This window comes from Coregonus lavaretus, assembly GCF_964263955.1.
Source record: "Coregonus lavaretus genome assembly, chromosome: 7".
NCBI lineage: Eukaryota > Metazoa > Chordata > Actinopteri > Salmoniformes > Salmonidae > Coregonus > Coregonus lavaretus.
This window is the reverse complement of record NC_139994.1, coordinates 53,293,402-53,314,896: the sequence shown is the minus strand read 5'-3', so window position 1 is coordinate 53,314,896 and position 21,495 is coordinate 53,293,402. Positions and strand designations below refer to the sequence as shown.

General features: G+C 42.1%; 1 pseudogene across 1 annotated transcript in view; it reads left to right on the top strand.

Annotated features, from left to right (window-relative positions):
- The window catches only part of LOC311132586 (phospholipid-transporting ATPase ABCA1-like), a 256,970-nt pseudogene that overhangs the window by 182,069 nt on the left and 53,406 nt on the right, over window positions 1-21,495 (top strand). The window contains exons 37-40 of the transcript in view: window positions 4,883-5,060; window positions 6,760-6,875; window positions 7,320-7,464; window positions 20,337-20,460. The product of the transcript in view is annotated as a phospholipid-transporting ATPase ABCA1-like (transcript). The remainder of the gene's footprint in view (window positions 1-4,882; window positions 5,061-6,759; window positions 6,876-7,319; window positions 7,465-20,336; window positions 20,461-21,495) is intronic.

Genomic DNA, 21,495 nt, shown 5'->3' with positions numbered 1-21,495 from the left:
CGCGGCATGACTTGTTTATTATGTTAATTACCTGGCAGGTAGTCTGGCGAGAGATTGTGGTAGGGCAGGAAGGTAGGAGGGGTGTGTATGTGTGTGTGTGTGTGTGTGTGTGTGTGTGTGTGTGTGTGTGTGTGTGTGTGTGTGTGTGTGTGTGTGTGTGTGTGTGTGTGTGTGTGTGTGTGTTAGAGGAGTTGGGAGAATATACTGTAGTCTGCTTCACAGCTAATTAAGCAGACGCAGCAAGGACGTTTTTATAGCAAAATGGTTGAAATGAAGATGTACAGTATTCTGATGAAGAAGAGGTCAATGTCTTCTGAGGAGAGAGAAACAGTTGCTAAGTGCTTCGTCCCTCACAAGTCAGTCAGGGAAGAGATTAACTCTTTGTGCCTCTCTACAGATCTCTAGCTAAATAGTTGATCGCCCACTGTCTGCAATCTGCAATTAGCTATTAAACTACACTGGGGGGTAACTAACACCATAACATCTATAATCGCTCCAAAAGTATTGGGACAACAACAATGAGGTTAAATGGCAGACTGTAAGCTTTAATTTGAGGGTATTTATATCCATATCGGGTGAACCGTTTAGAAATTACATCACTCTTTGTATATAGTACCCCCATTTTGGCGGACCAAAAGTATTGGGCCGAATTCACATATGTGTGAATTTGTCCCAATATTTTAATCCAAAGTGCTGGAGTACAGAGCCAAAACAACAACAAATAATTTCACTGTCCCAATAGTTTTGGACCTCACTGTATCTAGTGTTTCTTCTTTAATGTGGATAGGATAGCAAAGAAGAAATCTGGTTGGAGGACATTTTTATTTTGGTGCTCTCCATGTCAGCGAACATGAATAATGGAAGTGCTGTTGAATGACCTTTGATCCCAAACATCCAGCACCTCTCCGGTGCAGTTTCCACCTCTTGTTTGTGAACTTCCGAAATCTACTCCTACCCGAAACTCTGTTCGATTTGACAGCGGAGAGCCGAAAGAGGGTGATATTTCCATCAAAAGAGACCAGCAGGAGCTCTGAATTGACAGAATGTGAAAGTATGGAAGGCAAGACAGCGCAAGATACAGTGAGGGAAAAAAGAATTTGATCCCCTGCTGATTTTGTACGTTTGCCCACTGACAAAGAAATGATCAGTCTATAATTTTAATGGTAGGTTTATTTGAACAGTGAGAGACAGAATAACAACAAAATAATCCAGAAAAACGCATGTCAAAAATGTTCTAAATTGATTTGCATTTTAATGAGGGAAATAAGTATTTGACCCCCTCTCAATCAGAAAGATTTCTGGCTCCCAGGTGTCTTTTATACAGGGAGTGCTCCTAATCTCAGCTTGTTACCTGTATAAAAGACACCTGTCCACAGAAGCAATCAATCAATCAGATTCCAAACTCTCCACCACGGCCAAGACCAAAGAGCTCTCCAAGGATGTCAGGGACAAGATTGTAGACCTACACAAGGCTGGAATGGGCTACAAGACCATCGCCAAGCAGCTTGGTGAGAAGGTGACAACAGTTGGTGCGATTATTCGCAAATGGAAGAAACACAAAATAACTGTCAATCTCCCTCGGCCTGGGGCTCCATGCAAGATCTCACCTCGTGGAGTTGCAATGATCATGAGAACAGTGAGGAATCAGCCCAGAACTACACGGGAGGATCTTGTCAATGATCTCAAGGCAGCTGGGACCTTAGTCACCAAGAAAACAATTGGTAACACACTACGCCGTGAAGGACTGAAATCCTGCAGCGCCCTCAAGGTCCCCCTGCTCAAGAAAGCACATATACAGGCCCATCTGAAGTTTGCCAATGAACATCTGAATGATTCAGAGAAGAACTGGGTGAAAGTGTTGTGGTCAGATGAGACCAAAATCGAGCTCTTTGGCATTAACTCAACTCGCCGTGTTTGGAGGAGGAGGAATGCTGCGTATGACCCAGTTGGTGCGATTATTCGCAAATGGAAGAAAGACAAAAGAACTGTCAATCTCCCTCGGCCTGGGGCTCCATGCAAGATCTCACCTCGTGACCCCAAGAACAACATCCCCACCGTCAAACATGGAGGTGGAAACGTTATGCTTTGGGGGTGTTTTTCTGCTAAGGGAACAGGACAAACTTCACCGCATCAAAGGGAGGATGGACGGGGCCATGTACCATCAAATCTTGGGTGAGAACCTCCTTCCCTCAGCCAGGGCATTGAAAATGGGTTGTGGATGGATATTCCAACATGACAATGACCTAAAACACACGGCCAAGGCAACAAAGGAGTGGCTCAAGAAGAAGCACATTAAGGTCCTGGAGTGGCCTAGCCAGTCTCCAGACCTTTATCCCATTGAAAATCTGTGGAGGGAGCTGAAGGTTCGAGTTGCCAAACGTCAGCCTCGAAACCTTAATGACTTGGAGAAGATCTGCAAAGAGGAGTGGGACAAAATCCCTCCTGAGATGTGTGCAAACTTGGTGGCCAACTACAAGAAACGTCTGACCTCTGTGATTGCCAACAAGGGTTTTGCCACCAAGTACTAAGTCATGTTTTGCAGAGAGGTCAAATACTTATTTGCCTCATTAAAAAGCAAATCAATTCATAACATTTTTGACATGCGTTTTTCTGGATTTTTTTGTTGTTATTCTGTCTCTCACTGTTGAAATAAACCTACCATTAAAATTATAGACTGATCATGTCTTTGTCAGTGGGCAAACGTACAAAATCAGCAGGGGATCAAATACTTTTTTCCCTCACTGTACCTTTAGCTCGGTGAATGATATTCTAACCGCATGGAGGATCAAACATTTCCAAGATGACGCCTCCCGAGTGGCGCAGCGGTCTAAGGCACTGCATCGTAGTGCTTGAGGCGTCACTACAGACCCAGACCCACTACAGACGCAGCCGGCCGCGACCGGGAGACCCATGAGGCGCCGCACAATTGGCTCAGCATCGTCCGGGTTAGGGGAGAGTTTGCCACGCTGGCACGGTCGCCAGTTGTATTGTGTTTCCTCCGACACATTGATGTGGCTGGCTTCCGGGTTAAGTGAGCAGTGTGTCAAGAAGCAGTGCGGCTTGGCAGGGTCGTGTTTCGGAGGACGCATGGCTCTCGACCTTTGCCTCTCCCGAGTCCTTACGGGAGTTGCCGCGATGGGACAAGACTGTAACTACCAATTGGATATCACGAAAAAGGGGGTAAAAAGTAACAAAAATAAATCAATACAAAATAGCAATAAAAAAATAGCTAATACATAAACGTATAATCATAGATCATAGATATGATTTGTCCAATTGGCCATATCATTATAAATGAAACCAAACATTTTATTACATTTGAGTAGTTAAGTACTCTTATCCAGAGCAACTAAAGTATAGGTCAAATATTTCAGTAGCATTCATTCCATATCAAAGGCACAAGACTAATCCCACTGGGCACAGGCGTCAATTCAACGTCTTTCCCACATTGTTTCAACGTCATTTCATTGAAATTATGTGGAAACAACGTTGAATCAACCAGTGTGTGCCCAGTGGGATGACACGACTGGTGTAGAAAGTGTGAGATTTCACTCAGAATGCAACTCAACACCCCGAAAGGTTGTGAGGCTTACTTCCACCAAAAGGCCTCTTGACCAGTCCTCCGTCTATAGCCCCTCAGGGCAATGCAGACATAGGCCTCAGATCCATGGACAATGTTTGTGTCCCAAATGGCACCCTATTCCCTATATAGTGCACTACGTTTGACAAAGGCCCATTGGAATGTATCCAATGTTCATAATAACATAGCTCTAGAACAGGATTTTTTTCCACTTTCCCACTGTGACCCTATCTTGCTCCACCCATGTTAGGACTAAATGTCACGGTAAAGGTCTGGGTGGCCTCTGGTTCTGGTTTGTTAGTAAAGGAAGTATATGGGTTTCAAGTGTGTCCTCGGTTTTCCTCTGATGTTGGCTACTCCTACTGTTTCCTAGTGAGTCATTCGTCTATCATTGGAATCACAGGAGGCTGCTGAGGGGAGAACAGCTCATGATAATGTCTGAAATGGAGTAAATGGAATGTTATCAAACACATGGAAACCATGTTTTCTGATGTGTTCGATACCATTCAATTTATTCTGTTCCAGCCATTATTATGAGCCTGTCCTCCCCAATTAACGTGCCGCCGCCCGCCTGTGATGGGAATGGAGAAAAATAAGTGAAACCCAATTTTGTATGTGGTGACTGCATCATGGGAACACATGAAAAATAATCACTTATAGAAGGATAAAAACAAGCTGTTCACACACCAGGCGCATCAGTAGACTGAATATTTTATGGTTGTTTTCGACTGCTCTATTAGGTTACTGTAGAGTACATGACAGAAGATGTAAAAGGGTAATGAATACATTTAAAGATTGATCGATGGATCGATAGTAGCAAAATCAATCACTCTCAAATGGGAAGTTCAGTATTTTATAACTTTATGTTAGATGGGTCCTCACACTGAAAGTAGTCTTTGGCCCAGGAGAAACTGTAATTCAAACAGCCACTTGAAAACTTCACCTTACATTAGCTACCAGTAGCTAATAATTTATGGAAAAGAGCATGAGGGACCTATAAAAAATGACAAAATCAGCTGAAATTAGCTCATTTATTTGGCTTGACCTTACTTATAGGTGATTTGGCAATTTTTTTGCCCCCATCACTTAAATGAATTTTTAGCTAGCGGTTGCTAAAGTTAGCCGACGTTTAAAGAAAACCAAATCACAGATTACGTTTTTATCATCTAACATTGAGTTGTAAAATACTCAACTTTCCCTTTAAAACAATCGACCCTTCTCCAGTCAAATATCAACCAGACCTATTGATCATGCTAGGATCAAACCTGTACTCAACTTCCTGTTTTCTCTCTCCTTCTTCAGGGCTGCCACCTCCACCGACCTGGTGGTGTCCATCTGTGTCATCTTCGCCATGTCCTTCATCCCAGCGAGCTTCGTCCTCTTCCTCATCCAGGAGCGCGTCAACAAAGCCAAGCACTTGCAATTTGTTAGCGGCGTCAACCCGGCCGTCTACTGGGTCGCCAACTTCGCCTGGGATATAGTAGGTTATTTTCATAAAATAAAATAATTACAGAATTCAACTTTATTTCCAATGTGAGTTGGAAATGTATATTTTTGCTGTCTTATGTAATTCCGAGCCCCCCGGACACCACACATACACACACGAGAAGCAGCACAGGGTCACCCTCAGAGTAGTGCCCCTGGAACACATTAGGTATTAAGTGCCTTGCTCAAGGGCACAACGGCAGTATGTGGCACCTGAGATTGTGATGTCAGCAACTCCCTGGTTTCCTGCCATTTTGCACCTAATTGGTTATCACACCAGGGGGAACTTAATGAGACTGCTGTGAGGAACGGATGGACAAGCACGAACCCCAAATAAAAGTATCGAAACCCCAAACAAATTATTTCTGGATGTTGTAATTGGTATTGTGGTGATTTCACTTGAATTCAGAGGGATAGGAGGAAGGTCACAAGTGAGGCGTGTGTCGAATAATCCACCAAACCTTCCGTCAGTGCCACATAATGCATTTTAAATTGCTGTTTAAGGTGTCCATATTAGGACATCCTTAGTAAGTAAGTTTGGATAAGGATACATAATCCTAGTGTACCTAGGAATAGATCATTCAATGGCTGTATCAAACAAATACTCATCAGCAGCAATAATGGTAAATATACTTTTGATCGCAATGGCTGTTAAAAAGCCCAGGCCTGAGTAACTGTTAGTGACTAGCGCTGAATTATTGACACTGGCAAACAGTGATGCAAAGTGGTACAACATTGACACTTTCCCTCAGGCCTAATAGCGGTAAACAGTCTATCAGGCAATAGCTCAGCACTACTAGCCATAATAATGGATGAATGCTGACAAAGTGGAAGAGAAATGTTATTATGTAGGCAGCCGAAAGGTTTTTGCCAGGAGCAGTTAGTATTTTCCATTTCCATTTACCATTTTCCCAACAATTGTAATATTTTATGGCACCGAAAAATCTTTAAAGGGATAGTATTGAATAGGGTCGAAAAGCTCTGTCAGACGGTGAGTTGTCCCTCAATGCTGTCCTAATGCTATGTGTGACTATGGTTCTCATTTGAATTATATTGCAGTTTTGCTTTTAATGTTTTGTAATCGGGCTCATGGATTTCAATGCATTATAAGACCGTGCAGAGTGCCACCTAAGTAGTGTTGAAGCCTTAGGGTACAGAGTGGGAAATGTGGAGTAGAAGTTAAAAAATGACATGCCAATTGCAGTATTTAGAGATTCTTCATCCAATATCATGATTGTAAAACTTGTTTAAGATAGAATATTTATATTATTTTATACTACGCTTTCGTAAATTGTGAGATGGTTTTCTTTAGATTTGTCCAGTCAGGCCAGCCACAGACTCGTGTCCTCGTATGAAGGGGAATAGATTGCTCTCTTGTTAATGAGCAAATGAAAGAGGGGAAGCTTGGAAGGCTAATTAAAACCTAATCTATAGATTTCAAAATCGTGTGGAATTCCCATTTACTTGAGTTAATCTTCATCTTCATCATCATCATCTTTTTCTTTCTTTCAGAGAGAGGGACCTTAGCCTGATATGTCTGGGCATCATTATAATTGTGTCATAATGACCCTATACGGTTAGATGTTACCTTCCCAGAACACCCCGCAAAGTGATAAAATGCTTAATACGGGGTTATGTGTCCTTTTTTACAGTGTAACTACATAGTCTAACAAGTGGTTATGTCTTTATTACAGTGTAACTACATAGTCCCTTGTCTAATAGTCATCGTCATCTTCCTGTGCTTCCAACAAAAAGCCTACGTGTCCACTCCTAACCTACCAGCTTTGATTTGGCTGCTTGTAATGTATGGGTAAGTAGCACCAAAATGATATTTGTATGTGCTGACTTACCCAGTTCAAATAGGTTTTCAGAAAAAAAGAAAATTGTGATTGGACTATGGATGTAATGTTTATATGGAGCAATGTAGATTCATGTTAAAATCCACCCTCTGAATGGCACACATACACAATCCATGTCTCAATTGTCTCAAGGCTTGAAAATCATTCTTTAACCTGTCTCCTCCCCTTCATCTACATTGATTGAAATGGATTTCACAAGTGACATCAATAAGGGATCATAGCTTTCACCTGCATTTTATGGAGAAATGAAGCCTCTTCCCAGAGTCTCTTCAGAGCCCTTCTCGTCTATATACCCCTCTTCATGTATCTCCCCCTATCTCCTTTCCTACTGTAGTGATTAAATAGTAAAATATGAAAGATTAAGCTTCTGTTCACGTCACCGTCTGTGTTTTCAGGTGGTCTATCACACCCACGATGTACCCAGCCTCGTTTATCTTCAGCGTCCCCAGCACGGCCTACGTGGTGCTGACCTGCGTCAACCTCTTCATCGGCATCAACGGCAGCGTGGCCACCTTCGTCATGGAGCTGTTCGATGATGAGGTAGGTGGTGCGGGTTGCCGCTTTCCTAAATCATCAAATGTACGGTGTCCATATTAGGAGCTTCAGCGTAACAAGGGGTAGGTGTCAGTGTCCTTTTGACTGTGAGGCTGTCCTAATATGCACACCGTACATACTGGGGGAAAAGTACACAAGTTTTATCAAAGAAACGATTGCTCAATCAACTATTATATTAGGATGATTTGAATTTGTTGTCTAGCTAACTGATCCCTGTCCTCGATATACCGCAGTGTATTCTTGGATAGGCTTTCAACATGTACAAGGAGGGAGCTTTTCCTCCTCGAATTACCTTTTTACTTTTTACCCACTCAATGAGTTTCAAAGGTGGTATTTTCCAATTCTCTTTCATGTTTAATTGTGATGTTAGGATTGTTTCTTCGGAGAATGTGGTTCATGTATCTTTCACTGAGCGTTCATTTATACCAAAATCTTCCCTTTCTCCCGGGAGAATCAAAATACAAAGAGAAATAAAGAAAGCCTCCTATGTCTCCTGAGTGGCGCAGTGGTCTAAGGCACTGCATCGCAGTGCTAACTGTGCCACTAGAGATCCTGGTTCGAATCCAGGCTCTGTCGCAGCCGGCCGCGACCGGGAGACTCATGGGCGGCGCACAATTGGCCCAGCGTTGTCCAGGGTAGGGGAGGGAATGGCCGGCAGGGATGTAGCTCAGTTGATAGAGCATGGCGTTTGCAATGCCAGGGTTGTGGGTTTGATTCCCACGGGGGGCCAGTATAAAAAAAATATGTATTCACTAACTGTAAGTCGCTCTGGATAAGAGCGTCTGCTAAATGACTAAAATGTAAATGTAAATGTAAAGCAAGCAAGAGAAAAAGACAGAACTGGAGAGAGAGTTAAGAAGATAGATGGAAACAATGAGGGAGGTAGAGAGAGAGAGAGATGCCACTTCTCAGTCTGTGGAAGTCAACGTTTTTGTCATGTTTGCTTGTGTTTAGACTGAATTACAAAAAAATTTTCTAAGGATGCAATTTACTTAGTTTAGCTGTTCTTTATAAGCTGGAACTCACTTTTACCAAAATGTAGCAACCCACACATACAAGTATAGTTTCTAAGTTATCCTCACCTATTTATATAATGAATAAACCACATTATATGCAGTACCAGTCAAAAGTTTGGACACACCTACTCATTCAAGGATTTTTCTTTATTTTTTACTATTTTCTACATTGTATAATATTAGTGAAGACATCAAAACTATGAAATAACCCATTTGGAATCATGTAGTAACCAAAAAAGTGTTAAACAAATCAAAATATATTTTATATTTGAGATTTTTCAAAGTAGCCACCCTTTGCCTTGATGACAGTGTTGCACACTCTTGGCATTCTCTCAACCAGCTTCACCTGGAATGCTTTTCCAACAGTCTTGAATGAGTTCCCACATATGCTGAGCACTTGTTGGCTGCTTTTCCTTCACTCTGCGGTCCAACTCATCCCAAACCATCTCAATTGGGTTGAGGTCGGGTGATTGTGAAGGCCAGGTCATCTGATGCAGCACTCCATCACTCTCCTTCTTGGTCAAATAGCCCTTACACAGCCTGGAGGTGTGTTTTGGGTCATTGTCCTGTTGAAAAACAAATGATAGGCCCACTAAGCGCAAACCAGATGGGATGGCATATCGCTGCAGAATGCTAGTTAAGTGTGCCTTGAATTCTAAATAAATCACAGACAGTGTCACCAGCAAAGAATCCCCACACCATCACACCTCCTCCTCCATGCTTCACGGTGGGAACCACACATGCAGATATCATCCGTTCACCTACTCTGCGTCTCACAAAGACACAGCGGTTGGAACCAAAAATATGAAACTTGGACTCATCAGACCAAAGGACAGATTTCCACTGGTCTAATGTCCATTGCTCGTGTTTCTTGGCCCAAGCAAGTCTCTTCTTATTATTGGTGTCCTTTAGTAGTGGTTTCTTTGCAGCAATTTGACCATGAAGGCCTGATTCACGCAGTCTCCTCTGAACAGTTGATGTTGAAATGTGTCTGTTTCTTGAACTCTGTAAAGCATTTATTTGGGCTGCAATTTCTGAGGCTGGTAACTCTAATGAACTTATCCTCTGCAGCAGAGGTAACTCTGGGTCTTCCTTTCCTGTGGTGGTCCTCATGAGAGCCAGTTTCATCATAGCGATTGATGGTTTTGCGACTGCACTTGAAGAAACTTGCTGAAATGTTCCTGATTGACTAATGATGGACTGTCATTTCTCTTTGCTTATTTGAGCTGTTCTTGCCATAATATGGACTTGGTCTTTTACCAAATAGGGCTATCTTCTGTATACCTACCCTACCTTGTCACAACACAACTGATTGGCTCAAACGCATTAAGAAGGAAAGAAATTCCACAAATTAACTTTAACAAGGCACACCTGTTAATTTAAATGCATTCCAGGTGACTACCTCATGAAGCTGGTTGAGAGAATGCCAAGAATGTCTAAAGCTGTCAAGGCAAAGGGTGGCAAATTTGTTTAACACTTTTTGGTTAATACATGATTCCATATGTGTTATTTCATAGTTTTGATGTATTCACTATTATTCTACAATGTAGAAAATAGTTTTAAAAAATAAAGAGAAACCCTGGAATGAGTAGGTGTGTCCAAACTTTTGACTGGTACTGTATGAAAACAGTGTGGACAACTAGGAATCCATTTTTTTGTTAATATCATACTTTACTGCGTTTGTACGCTAAATTAACATGCAATTTTTGACTTTGAGCCTAGCAATGCATTTAATTATCATACCTTCCACTTTAATTCACTATTGTAGATTTTCATGCAAGTGTCTTTTTCATTTGATATGTTAAATATGCTAATTATTTAACTTTGCCACAGTCTCATGTCTAATACTGTGTGTGTGCGTGTGTGTGTGTGTGTGTGTGTGTGTGCGCATGCGTGAGTGAGTGTGAGAGAGAGTGTATGTGTGCTTGTGCTTGTCCATGTGTTTTTGTGAGTGCGTGCATGCATGAGAGTGTGCATGCGTGCTTGTGCGTGTGTGTGTGTGTGTGTGTGAGCGAGTGTGTGTGTTTTAAACACTTCACTCTGACAAATTGCAACATCAGGTTTCCCCATCTGAGCTTCTGCTTCAAAAGTCAGCTAGCTCGAATCTCCACTCCAACCTTAGCAATTGTTAGCTTCACTAACTACGTTTCCATAGACAGTTTTTATGCGAGTAAAGTCATACCGTATATTTAAAAAAATCACGACAGCTGTGATCGAAACAGGACGTTTCGGTAGATTTGATAAATGGCAACAGATAATTTGTTTGTTCAACATGGTGGGATCTTTCTGTGTCTGTAAAATGAATTATGAAAGAAATGGCAGTAGAACATCCTTTATGCGCAAATATTGATATAATATCGAAGTAAACTTGGAGTCACGCGATGAAATGGTGTGTGCTCCTCCCACTACGACTCGGGGAAGCATGCAGTTTATTAGGCTACAGATGAAATAACTTCTGATGAACTTCACAGGGTGGTGAAAGTGCATGGTGATCTTGATGCTCCTTTCCAATAAATATTGAGGGTCTGATTCTGGTGACATGATGATCGATGCTTGACTGACGATTGACCCCCCAAAAAATCTTGCTCTCATCCATAATAATCTCATCAGCGGAGGCTGCTGAAGGGAGGACAGCTCATAATAATGGCTGGAACGGAGTGAATGGATTAGCATCAAACACACGGAAACCATGTGTTTGATGTACACTGAACAAAAATATAAACGCAACATGTAAAATGTTGGTCCCATGTTTCATGAGCTGGAATTAAAGATCCCAGAAATGTTCCATGCACACAAAAAGCTTATTTCTCTCACATTTTGTGCACAAATTTGTTTACGTCCCTGTTAGTGAGCATTTCTCCTTTGCCAAGATAATCCATCCACCTGACAGGTGTGGCATATCAAGAAGCTGATTAAATAGCGTGATCATTACACAGGCGCACCTTGTGCTGGGGACAATAAAAGGCCACTCTAAAATGTGCAGTTTTGTTATACAACACAATGCCACAAATGTCTCACGTTTTGAGGGAGTGTGCAATTGGCATGCTGACTGCAGGAATGTCCACCAGAGCTGTTGCCAGAGAATTTAATCTTCATTTCTCTACGATAAGCAGCCTCCAACGTCATTTTAGAGAATTTGGCAGTACATCCGACCGGCCTCACAACCGCAGACCACGTGTATGGTGTCGTGTGGGCGAGTGGTTTGCTGAAGTCAACGTTGTGAACAGAGTGCTCCATGGTGGCGGTGGGGTTATGTTATGGGCAGGCATAAGCTACGGACAACGAACACAATTGCATTTTTATCGATGGCAATTTGAATGCATAGAGATGCCGTGACGAGATCCTGAGGCCCATTGTCATCCATTCGTCCGTCGCCATCACCTCATGTTTCAGCATGATAATGCACGGCCCAGTTTCTCAAGGATCTGTACACAATTCCTGGAACCTAAAAATGTCCCAGTTCTTCCATGGCCTGCATACACACTAGACATGGCACCCATTGAACATGTTTGGGATGCTCTGGATCGCCGTGTACACAGCGTATTCCAGTTACCGCTAATATCCAGTAACTTCGCAAAGCTATTGAAGAGGAGTGGGACAACATTCTACAGACCACAATCAACAGCCTGATCAACTCTATGCGAAGGAGATGGGTCGCGCTGCATGAGGCAAATGGTGGTCACACCAGATACTGACTGGTTTTCTGATCCATGCCCCTACTTTTTTTTAAAGGTATCTGTGACCAGCAGATGCACATTTGTATTCCCAGTCATGTGAAATCCATAGATTAGGGCCTAATGAATTTATTTCAATTGGATGATTTCCTTATATGAACTGTAACTCAGTAAAATCTTTGAAATTGTTGCATGTTGCGTTTATATTTTTGTTCAGTATATTTGATGCCATTGCACTTATTCTGCTCCAGCCATTACCACGAGCCCGTCCTTCACCAACCTCCTGTGAATCATGTAGACTAGCCTACCCACACAGCATAGCTTCACTTTATCTGCGAGCTGTTGGCTGGAGCGCACATGCCAAGACCAGAATAGGCACATTTGCTATTTAATGCAACAGTTTTTGTGACAAAAATGAAAATGGAAACACATTGAACTTTAAATTTTTATTCGGTACATAAAAACGTAAGCGAAAAAGTACATTTTGTGCGTACTACATCATCACGCACTGATTTGGTGGAAACACACCACTTGTGGGAAGATCTGTTGCCAATTGGATGGAAACCTAGCTTTGTCATACGCTCATGTCCTTTGAACATTCATCTTCTTTCCACTCTCCCTGATTTCTCAGACACAGCTTAATGTTGGTTGTCTTCCTTTTTACATAACGAGACAAACTCATTTGCATAGCGATTTCATTATCGTCATTGCCGTCGTTCATCATTGGTTTGTTTTTTGTTTGTCTGTTCGCTGGCAACCTCCCAATTAAACAGTCATCTTTTTGTTGTGACTTGTTTTCCCATATATTTATCGGTATTGTTCTGGCAAATCATATTCCTAAGGGGCTTTGGCAATATAATAATGGAATGCATGCCGGTCGCTGCCAATTTGTGCGAGTGACCTATCGTGCTCTTCCTGTTCAAGGGCATTTGCCTAGTGTATTAGAAAGACTGCTGTGTAGCGTAGCTGTCCGGGTCAATTGAGACATTGCTGATGGGGGACAATGACAGCCCAGCTATCACTCCTGGGGATGTCAAAGCAGATACGAGCCCTGTAGGTGGCCACGATCCGGGGTTGATGCATGACTTATCCTACCAATTGACTGTCATTGTTGAACCACCTGGAAGAAATAGGCTGTGACATGCTGGGATGTTGACGGTTTCCAAATTTCCTCTGTTCATCTGTTCTGTTATGCTAAACTGGATGAACAGAGGAGCCAAAATGGCCGCCGTAGATAAGAACGCACAAGACCACGCCCCAGTTCACCGCGACAGGTCGTAGAGAGATATCTGACAGCTCCATCTTTCTCCGTCGTCTTAAATTTCCACACCTTCATTCCATCTCTTCCACCCTGCGCTGTGACGATAGCCAAAACGGGAACAGCAAAGTTGAAGTTCTCTTCATTCTTTTATGTATTTCTCCACTGAAGGTCAAAGTTAATACATCTAGCTCCCCCCTATGGGAAGATGTCTGGTAGTCTAGAGGGAAGGAGTAAAAAAAGGCAAAACTGGAGGGAAAAGCAATGCATGGCTGCAGCAGCACATATTGTACTTTGCGTCCCAGTTTTATCTGGAGACTGAGCAAGGGAGCATGGGAGTCACCCCCCCCCCCCCCCCCCCTCCCCTTTTCTCAGCTCCCTGTGGATCGCATCTATCGCAGCCTGCCTTGTATGCATGACAGTGTTTGAGTCAATAGCCCAGCCGCTAGCCACTCAGATAAGCCTGTTGGGCACCTAAATGGATCTGGCCTGGTTCGGAGCCTGAGTGAGTCAGGAGGGGGGCAGTCGATGGGGCTGTATTAGTTCTGCTGTGTCATGACCCTCTGTACTGTGTTTTGGAATTGCTAGGCGGGGCATGATGTCTGGAACTTGTGTCTGCTCTCCCAGGGCATTGCCGTTTAATTGTAGTGTGTGTGTGTAAGAGGGGGCTGATATTAAATACATAAATATTTGTATTTCTTTTAGCGTAAAATATAGTGTTTTTGTGTATACGACGTTACATTCTATTTTGAATGTGCATTACTGATTATGAAGTTTCCCTTTAACGTTATCGTATCTAGTTTGAGAAATCAGCTAATGGTCACCCTCCCCAAAACTCTTTCAGACATATATATTCCTTTTTGTAAGTCCCTCCGGTCAAGATGAAGGTGATGCTAGGGGAATATGAACACTAAAGCAATATGGGTCAGACTAGGGCCTTGGAGATTTTTTCCCTTCAGAACCCATTTGGAGATGATTTATGGGCATATAGCACAAACTTTGAAGAAAATTGTCACGCGTTTCATCATCGCCTAAGAGCTTCTTAGATCTCCTTGATGAACACCCAGTCGAGAGAAGATCTGTTATTTCACGTATTGATCTCGAATTAGGTCTCTATTCCTTGACATTCTTCTTGATGACAAATGGGCCCCGGCTGCACAAGGTCATTGGTTTACATTTATTATTAAATTTTTTCCAATTCACTTATGTTTCTAACTTTAGGCTCTTTTAGCCTTATGCCAGCTTCTTGCCCGCTCCTTTGCTTGATTCCAGCTTTAAATGCTAAGAACTTACTCAAGGGATTGTAGTTTGACTATGATTAATAACTTTTTCAAATGTGGTTGGTGGGAGTGGGCCCAGTATGTGTTGATATGACCAGATATATTCAAATTCAGCTTCTTAGCGTTGACAATAAAAGGTAACTAAGTAATACATTATATGGATGGCCAGGATATCATGCTTGACGTTTTGTTGGCCAGCGTGACCTTAAGTCCTCAAGGAAAACATGTAGAAGTTGAAAAAGGAAAAGATGAATTGGCAGACCTATTGCTGGACAGTTGAGAGTTAGCTTTGACACCATGATCAATGAGGTATTTTCGTTATGCATACTTGCCTGCAGGGATTTTATGCCAGTGCCCAGACAGCCCACCTACTCACAGGCAGAAATGCTCAAATTACTGCTGCATGAAGGCTACCATTGACATTCCAACTCTAACTTAGATCTGTAACTTAAGTTTGGCCATTAGCAGAGAAAATATTTACTTGAAGTTGAGCTACATCATTAATGCTGTATACCCAGAGGTCATACATGAAGTCCTAAATACACTTTATTTTAATGATGAAGGTAGTGAGTTATTGACCCTCAATGACCAAAGGCCCCAATTCAATCCATAACAGATAAAGGAAAACTGTACTTCTAAATTAATTGTGAATGTTTGCACTATATCTAAGGTGTTAACTCAGAAATAGTTAGCTGCAAACGCTCGCTGTGGACAACGTCATTGAATAATGCCTCTAAACCACACCTGTGCTTAAAATATAGCAGAAACAGTGTGTGTGAACCACAATGGGGTTTACCTTTATCTACAGTTGATTGAAATGCAGACCAAGTTAGGCCTTTTCATGATGCCATTCCACAAACTAGAATAAAAAGTTAAAAATTGCAGAGCAAGTATAAATCCACATGATTAAATCTGACAACATACTGTAACATGTCATCTCTGATTCTCAACTGCCGCCCCACATTGCACTGTGTTAAGCAATGCATCCCACTTTTCGCCCTGGGTCTACCGAAGGAGGAAACTGTGAATTTATGGTTTTCCCAATGTACGCTAGCGTTTTTGAAGACTACCCTGAGACCAAACGGATGCATTATGCATAACCTTGCTTTAGAACAGCATGCAAAGACAGAAGTGGCAGTATGTACTCTCTCTCTCTCTCTCTCTCTCTCTCTCTCTCTCTCTCTCTCTCTCTCTCTCTCTTTCTTTCTTTCTTTCTTTCTTTTTCTCTTTTGCTTTTGCTTTCTTCATCTCTATCATTCACTCACCCCCACATCTTGCTCTCTCTCTCACTCTCTCTCTCTCTCTCTCTCATTCCCTCAATCTTTGGTAATGAAAGCAATGTGGAGAAGCCGACACTGGCGGTGTAGTAGAATCATTGCAGACTGGCTATCTTTCAATCTGTCTGCATTTAATTAATTAGGGCTTGTGTGCTTTAAAAGGCACCATCGTTCAGCAGTATAGCCACAGGGAGAAGGGATTTCAGGAGGGGTGGCTTAATCAGGAAGGGAGGAAAAAAGGAATGTCCGCAACTCTGGTATGTTCCCATGGTGATTTAACCAGACCCACAAAAACGACAACGTTTCAATCCGAGTTGGATCTTCGTCAGTTCATATACCACTGTGAAACACTAGAATCAACTCTAGAGGCTTGTACATCCGATCAATTCAATACATCCATTACATTGAAAACATATAATTCATTAACGTCACAATAAATATTACACAGTAGACATACACTACTGTTCAACATTTTGGGGTCACTTAGAAATGTTCTTGTTTTCAAATTTTCTTGTCCATTAAAATAACATCAAATTGATCAGAAATACAGTGTAGACATTGTTAATGTTGTAAATGGCTATTGTAGCTGGAAATGGCTGATTTTTAATGGAATATCTACATAGGCGTACGGAGGCCCATTATTAGCAACCATCAGTCCTGTGTTCCAATGGCATGTTGTGTTTGCTAATCCAAGTTTATCATTTTAAAAGGCTAATTGATCATTAGAAAACCTCTTTGCAATTATGTTAGCACAGCTGAAAACTTTTGTGCTGATTAAAGAAGCAATAAAACTGGCCTTCTTGAGACTAGTTGAGTATCTGGAGCATCAGCAATTGTGGGTTCGATTACAGGCTCAAAATGGCCAGAAACAAATAACTTTCTTCTAAAACTCGTCAGTCTATTCTTGTTCTGAGAAATGAAGGCTATTCATTGCTATACTAAAATAAAAGCGATATGTCAGACTGCCCATCTTAATCTTTTCTTTTTATTGGCCAGTCTGAGAAATTGCTTTTTCTTTGCAACTCTGCCTAGAAGGTCAGCATTCCGGAGTCGCCTCTTCACTGTTGATGTTGAGACTGGTGTTTTGCGGGTACTATTTAATGAAGCTGCCAGTTGAGGACCTGTGAGGCGCATGTTTCTCAAACTAGACACTCTAATGTATTTGTCCTCTTGCTCAGTTGTTCACAGGGGCCTCCCACTCCTCTTTCTATTCTGGTTAGAGCCAGTTTGCGCTATTCTGTGAAGGGAGTAGTACACAGCGTTGTACGAGATCTTCAGTTTCTTGGCAATTTCTCGCATGGAATAGCCTTTCTCGCACGGTAGTGTATGTTTCCCATGCCAATAAAGCCCCCTTGAACAAAAGGACTTGAGTTCCTGTATGTTATCACAATCACACCATGAGTAGTTAATCATGAAACATACACCACCACCTTTCTTCTTCCCGAAGAGTTCTTTATTCCTGTCTGCGCGATGTACTGAGAATCCAGCTGGCTGTATGGACGGGGACAGTATATCCTGAGAGAGCCATGATTCCGTGAAACAGAGTATGGTACAGTCCCTGATGTCTCTCTGGAAGGTGATCCTTGCCCTGAGCTCGTCTACTTTATTGTCCAAGGACTGAACATTAGCAAGTAAAATACTCGGAAGCGGTGGATGGTGTGCATGCCTCCTGAGTCAGACTAGAAGTCCACTCTGAATAACTCTTCTTCACCGGCGGTGTCTTGGAGCAGCCTCTGGGATAAGTTAAATTGCCCTGGGAGGTTCAAACAAAGGATCCAATTCAGGAAAGTCGTATTTCTGGTCATACTGCTGGTGAGTGACCGCCGCTCTGATATCCAAAAGTTCTTTCCGGCTGTATTTAATAACACAAAAAACGTTCTGGGCTAAAAATGTAAGAAATAACACTAAAAAAAACAAAATACTGCAAAGTTACTTAGGAGCCAGAAGCAGAGCTGCCATGTCTGTCGGCACCATCTTCTTTTTCACCGACACACAGAACTGCTATATGGAAAAACATGAGTACATTTAGGTTTGTTTCTACTTTTTTCTTTGATACGTTCTTCTGTTCTACACCTAATAAGTAGGATTTGCATATACAGTTGAAGTCGGAAGTTTACATACTTTTAGTCTTTAAAACTCGTTTTTCAACCACTCCACAAATGTCTTGTTAACAAACTATAGTTTTGTCAAGTCGGTTAGGACATCTACTTTGTGCATGACACAAGTAATTTTTCCAACAATTGTTTACAGACAGATTATTTCACTCATAATTCACTGTGTCACAATTCCAGTGGGTCAGAAGTTGACATACACTAAGTTGACTGTGCCTTTAAACAGCTTGGAAAATTCCATGATGTCATGGCTTTAGAAGCTTCTGATAGGCTAATTGACATAATTTGAGTCAAATGGAGGTGTACCTGTGGATGTATTTCAAGGCCTACCTTCAAACTCAGTGCCTCTTTGCTTGACATCATGGGGAAATCAAAAGAAATCAGCCAAGACCTCAGAAAAAAAATGGTATACCTCCACAAGTCTGGTTCATCCTTGGGAGCAATTTCCAAACGCCTAAAAGTACCATGTTCATCTGTACAAACAATAGTACCCAAGTATAAACACCATGGGACCACGCAGCCGTCATACCGCTCAGGAAGGAGACGCGTTCTGTCTCCTAGAGGTGAACGTACTTTGGTGCGAAAGTGCAAATCAATCCCAGAACAACAGCAAAGGACCTTCTGAAGATGCTGGAGGAAACAGGTACAAAAGTATCTATATCCACAGTAAAACGAGTCCTATATCGACATAACCTGAAAGGCTGCTTAGCAAGGAAGAAGCCACTGCTCCAAAACCGCCATAAAAAAGCCAGACTACGGTTTGCAACTGCACATGGGGACAAAGATCGTACTTTTTGGAGAAATGTCCTCTGGTCTGATGAAACAAAAATAGAACTGTTTGGCTATAATGACCATAGTTATGTTTGGAGGAAAAAGGGGGACGCATGCAAGCCGAAGAACACCATCCCAACCGTGAATCACGGGGGTGGCAACATCATGCTGTGCTTTGCTGCAGGAGGGACTGGTGCACTTCACAAAATAGATGGCATCATGAGGAAGGAAAATGATGTGGATATATTGAAGCAACATCTCAAGACATAAGACATCAGTCAGGAAGTTAAAGCTTGGTCGCAAATGGGTCTTCCAATTGGATAATGACCCCAAGCATACTTCCAAAGTTGTGGCAAAATGGCTTAAGGACCACAAAGTCAAGGTATTGGAGTGGCCATCACAAAGCCCTGACCTCAATCCTATAGCAAATTTGTTGGCAGAACTGAAAAAGTGTGTGTGAGCAAGGAGGCCTACAAACCTGACTCAGTTACACCAGCTCTGTCAGGAGGAATGGGCCAAAATTCACCCAACTTATTTTGGGAAGCTTGTGGAAGGCTACCCGAAATGTTTGACCCAAGTTAAACAATTTAAAGGCAATGCTACCAAATACTAATTGAGTGTATGTAAACTTCTGACCCACTGGGAATGTGATGAAAGAAATAAAAGCTGAAAGAAATCATTCTCTCTACTATTATTCTGACATTTCACATTCTTAAAATAAAGTGGTGATCCTAACTGACCTAAAACAGGGAATTTTTACTAGGATTAAATGTCAGGAATTGTGAACATTTTAAATGTATTTGGCCAAGGTGTATGTAAACTTCCGACTTCAACTGTATTTCTGTAATTTGTATTTATTTATTCATTTTTTTAAAGCAGGAAGGGCCCTAACCTGGGTAATGAACAGCCAATAAGATGGTATGTCTGTGTGTGTGTGCGTGAGTCCATTCCTGTGAATGTGTCTGTTATAGCAAGTCGGAAGGTGTATGTCACCCGGAATCTTTCAAAGTCTCAGTGCTTGGGATGAGAATGTTTGTATCTGTTTGTATGAGCAGCTGCTCCTGCCCTCACGTAACGCGGGTGAGGGAGACATCACCGAGCGAGCGTGCCCTAAATGACAAGTCAAAAAGCAAAGGCTCATTTCCATGTCATTTGGCGCCCAATTCAAGCAAGCAGTGTGCCTCGGCTGATGAGCGCGCACTGAGGATGCGCTTTAATTATCTGGGGAGTGTCGGAACACTCTTAACGCCAAGAGCACTCTTTTCCCGCAACCGCAACCGCAAACTCCAAACCCGCTTCTTCCCTCAGGTCACTTGACAGACCTGTGCCTCCGCGTGCGCAACACAGACAGCGGGTTCCATGTAATGTGATTTAAAGCCATAATGTGCCCTTATGTTTTGCTGTCTTTTACGTCTTTTATAAGTCGCTGATAAATTGTTGTTGTTTTCTGTTCGTTTTTCCCCCTGACAGAAAATCTCGCACATCAATGACATTGTGAAGCAGGTGCTGCTGATTTTCCCGCACTTCTGTCTGGGTCGAGGGCTCATCGACATGGGCAAGAACCAGGCCATGGCCACCTTGTTTGAAAGCTTTGGTGAGCATCCCCCCACACCACCTTTGTGCTTAAATACCACACTATAGGGAGGAAATTGTTTGGGAAATGTAAAAAATAATTTTGTATAAAACTTTTGGACACTTAAGTGTACATAATGCCACACTATCTCTAAAGGGATCACATAGGCTTCATACTAATATATACTGTCACTGTACTGTCAATTGCTTTGGATAAAAGTGACATTTATTATTATATTACTATGGGAACAGCAAAGAAAAAAGATTCATCAGTGCAAAGCTCTTCCCTCCTAGTGAGATGGAATAACATTTAAGTGGTCGGATGAAAGGTCAAATGAAGCTGAATAATTGGAGGAAAAGAAAGAAAGTACATTACAGTTTAAAGAAAGACAATGTCATGGTTTTAGCTTTTCAATATTCTGTAGAGAATAACAGGTGCAAACTTTCCACTGCTGCACATTGTCGTCTAAATATCCTTGAAAAGAAATGGAGGGAATTGGCAGATTAATTTAACTCAACAGTTCATTGTTGTAGGTGACAATAAAACAGGTGGGAGGAAGGTTCTGACTATTCTCCAGTAACAACATTTGATACCGAACATTTTGGGGTTTAGGATTTACCAAACGTCAATAGCTTAGCTACTTTGTTTACTTTAGTCCTCTACTTCTACAATGCCTTTACAGCATCTTTATACCTTTATACTTTCACACATAGTGCCCATGTATGTTACCACTACCCTTTACAGTACTAAGCACACACATCTCCTCCTCTTAAGTGTCGCTACATTATTACCAAATAGGATTTTTTAGTCCCTGGGGAGGGGTAACATTTGACCAATAACGTGACCGTAGCCCTCGGCCACCATTCTCAAACGCTACATCTAGAAAGCAAAAGGGGATAGGTACACGGGGGAGATTGAGAGGCAGAGAGACACATGAAAGGCAGGAGCAAAGGCTTTATCTGGGGAATAGATCTGGCAGGAAATAGCCGTTTGAGGAATCATTTGCGGCGGCAAGCTTAAAGAGGAAAGCAATCACAGCTTAAAAGGCTAGTCTGG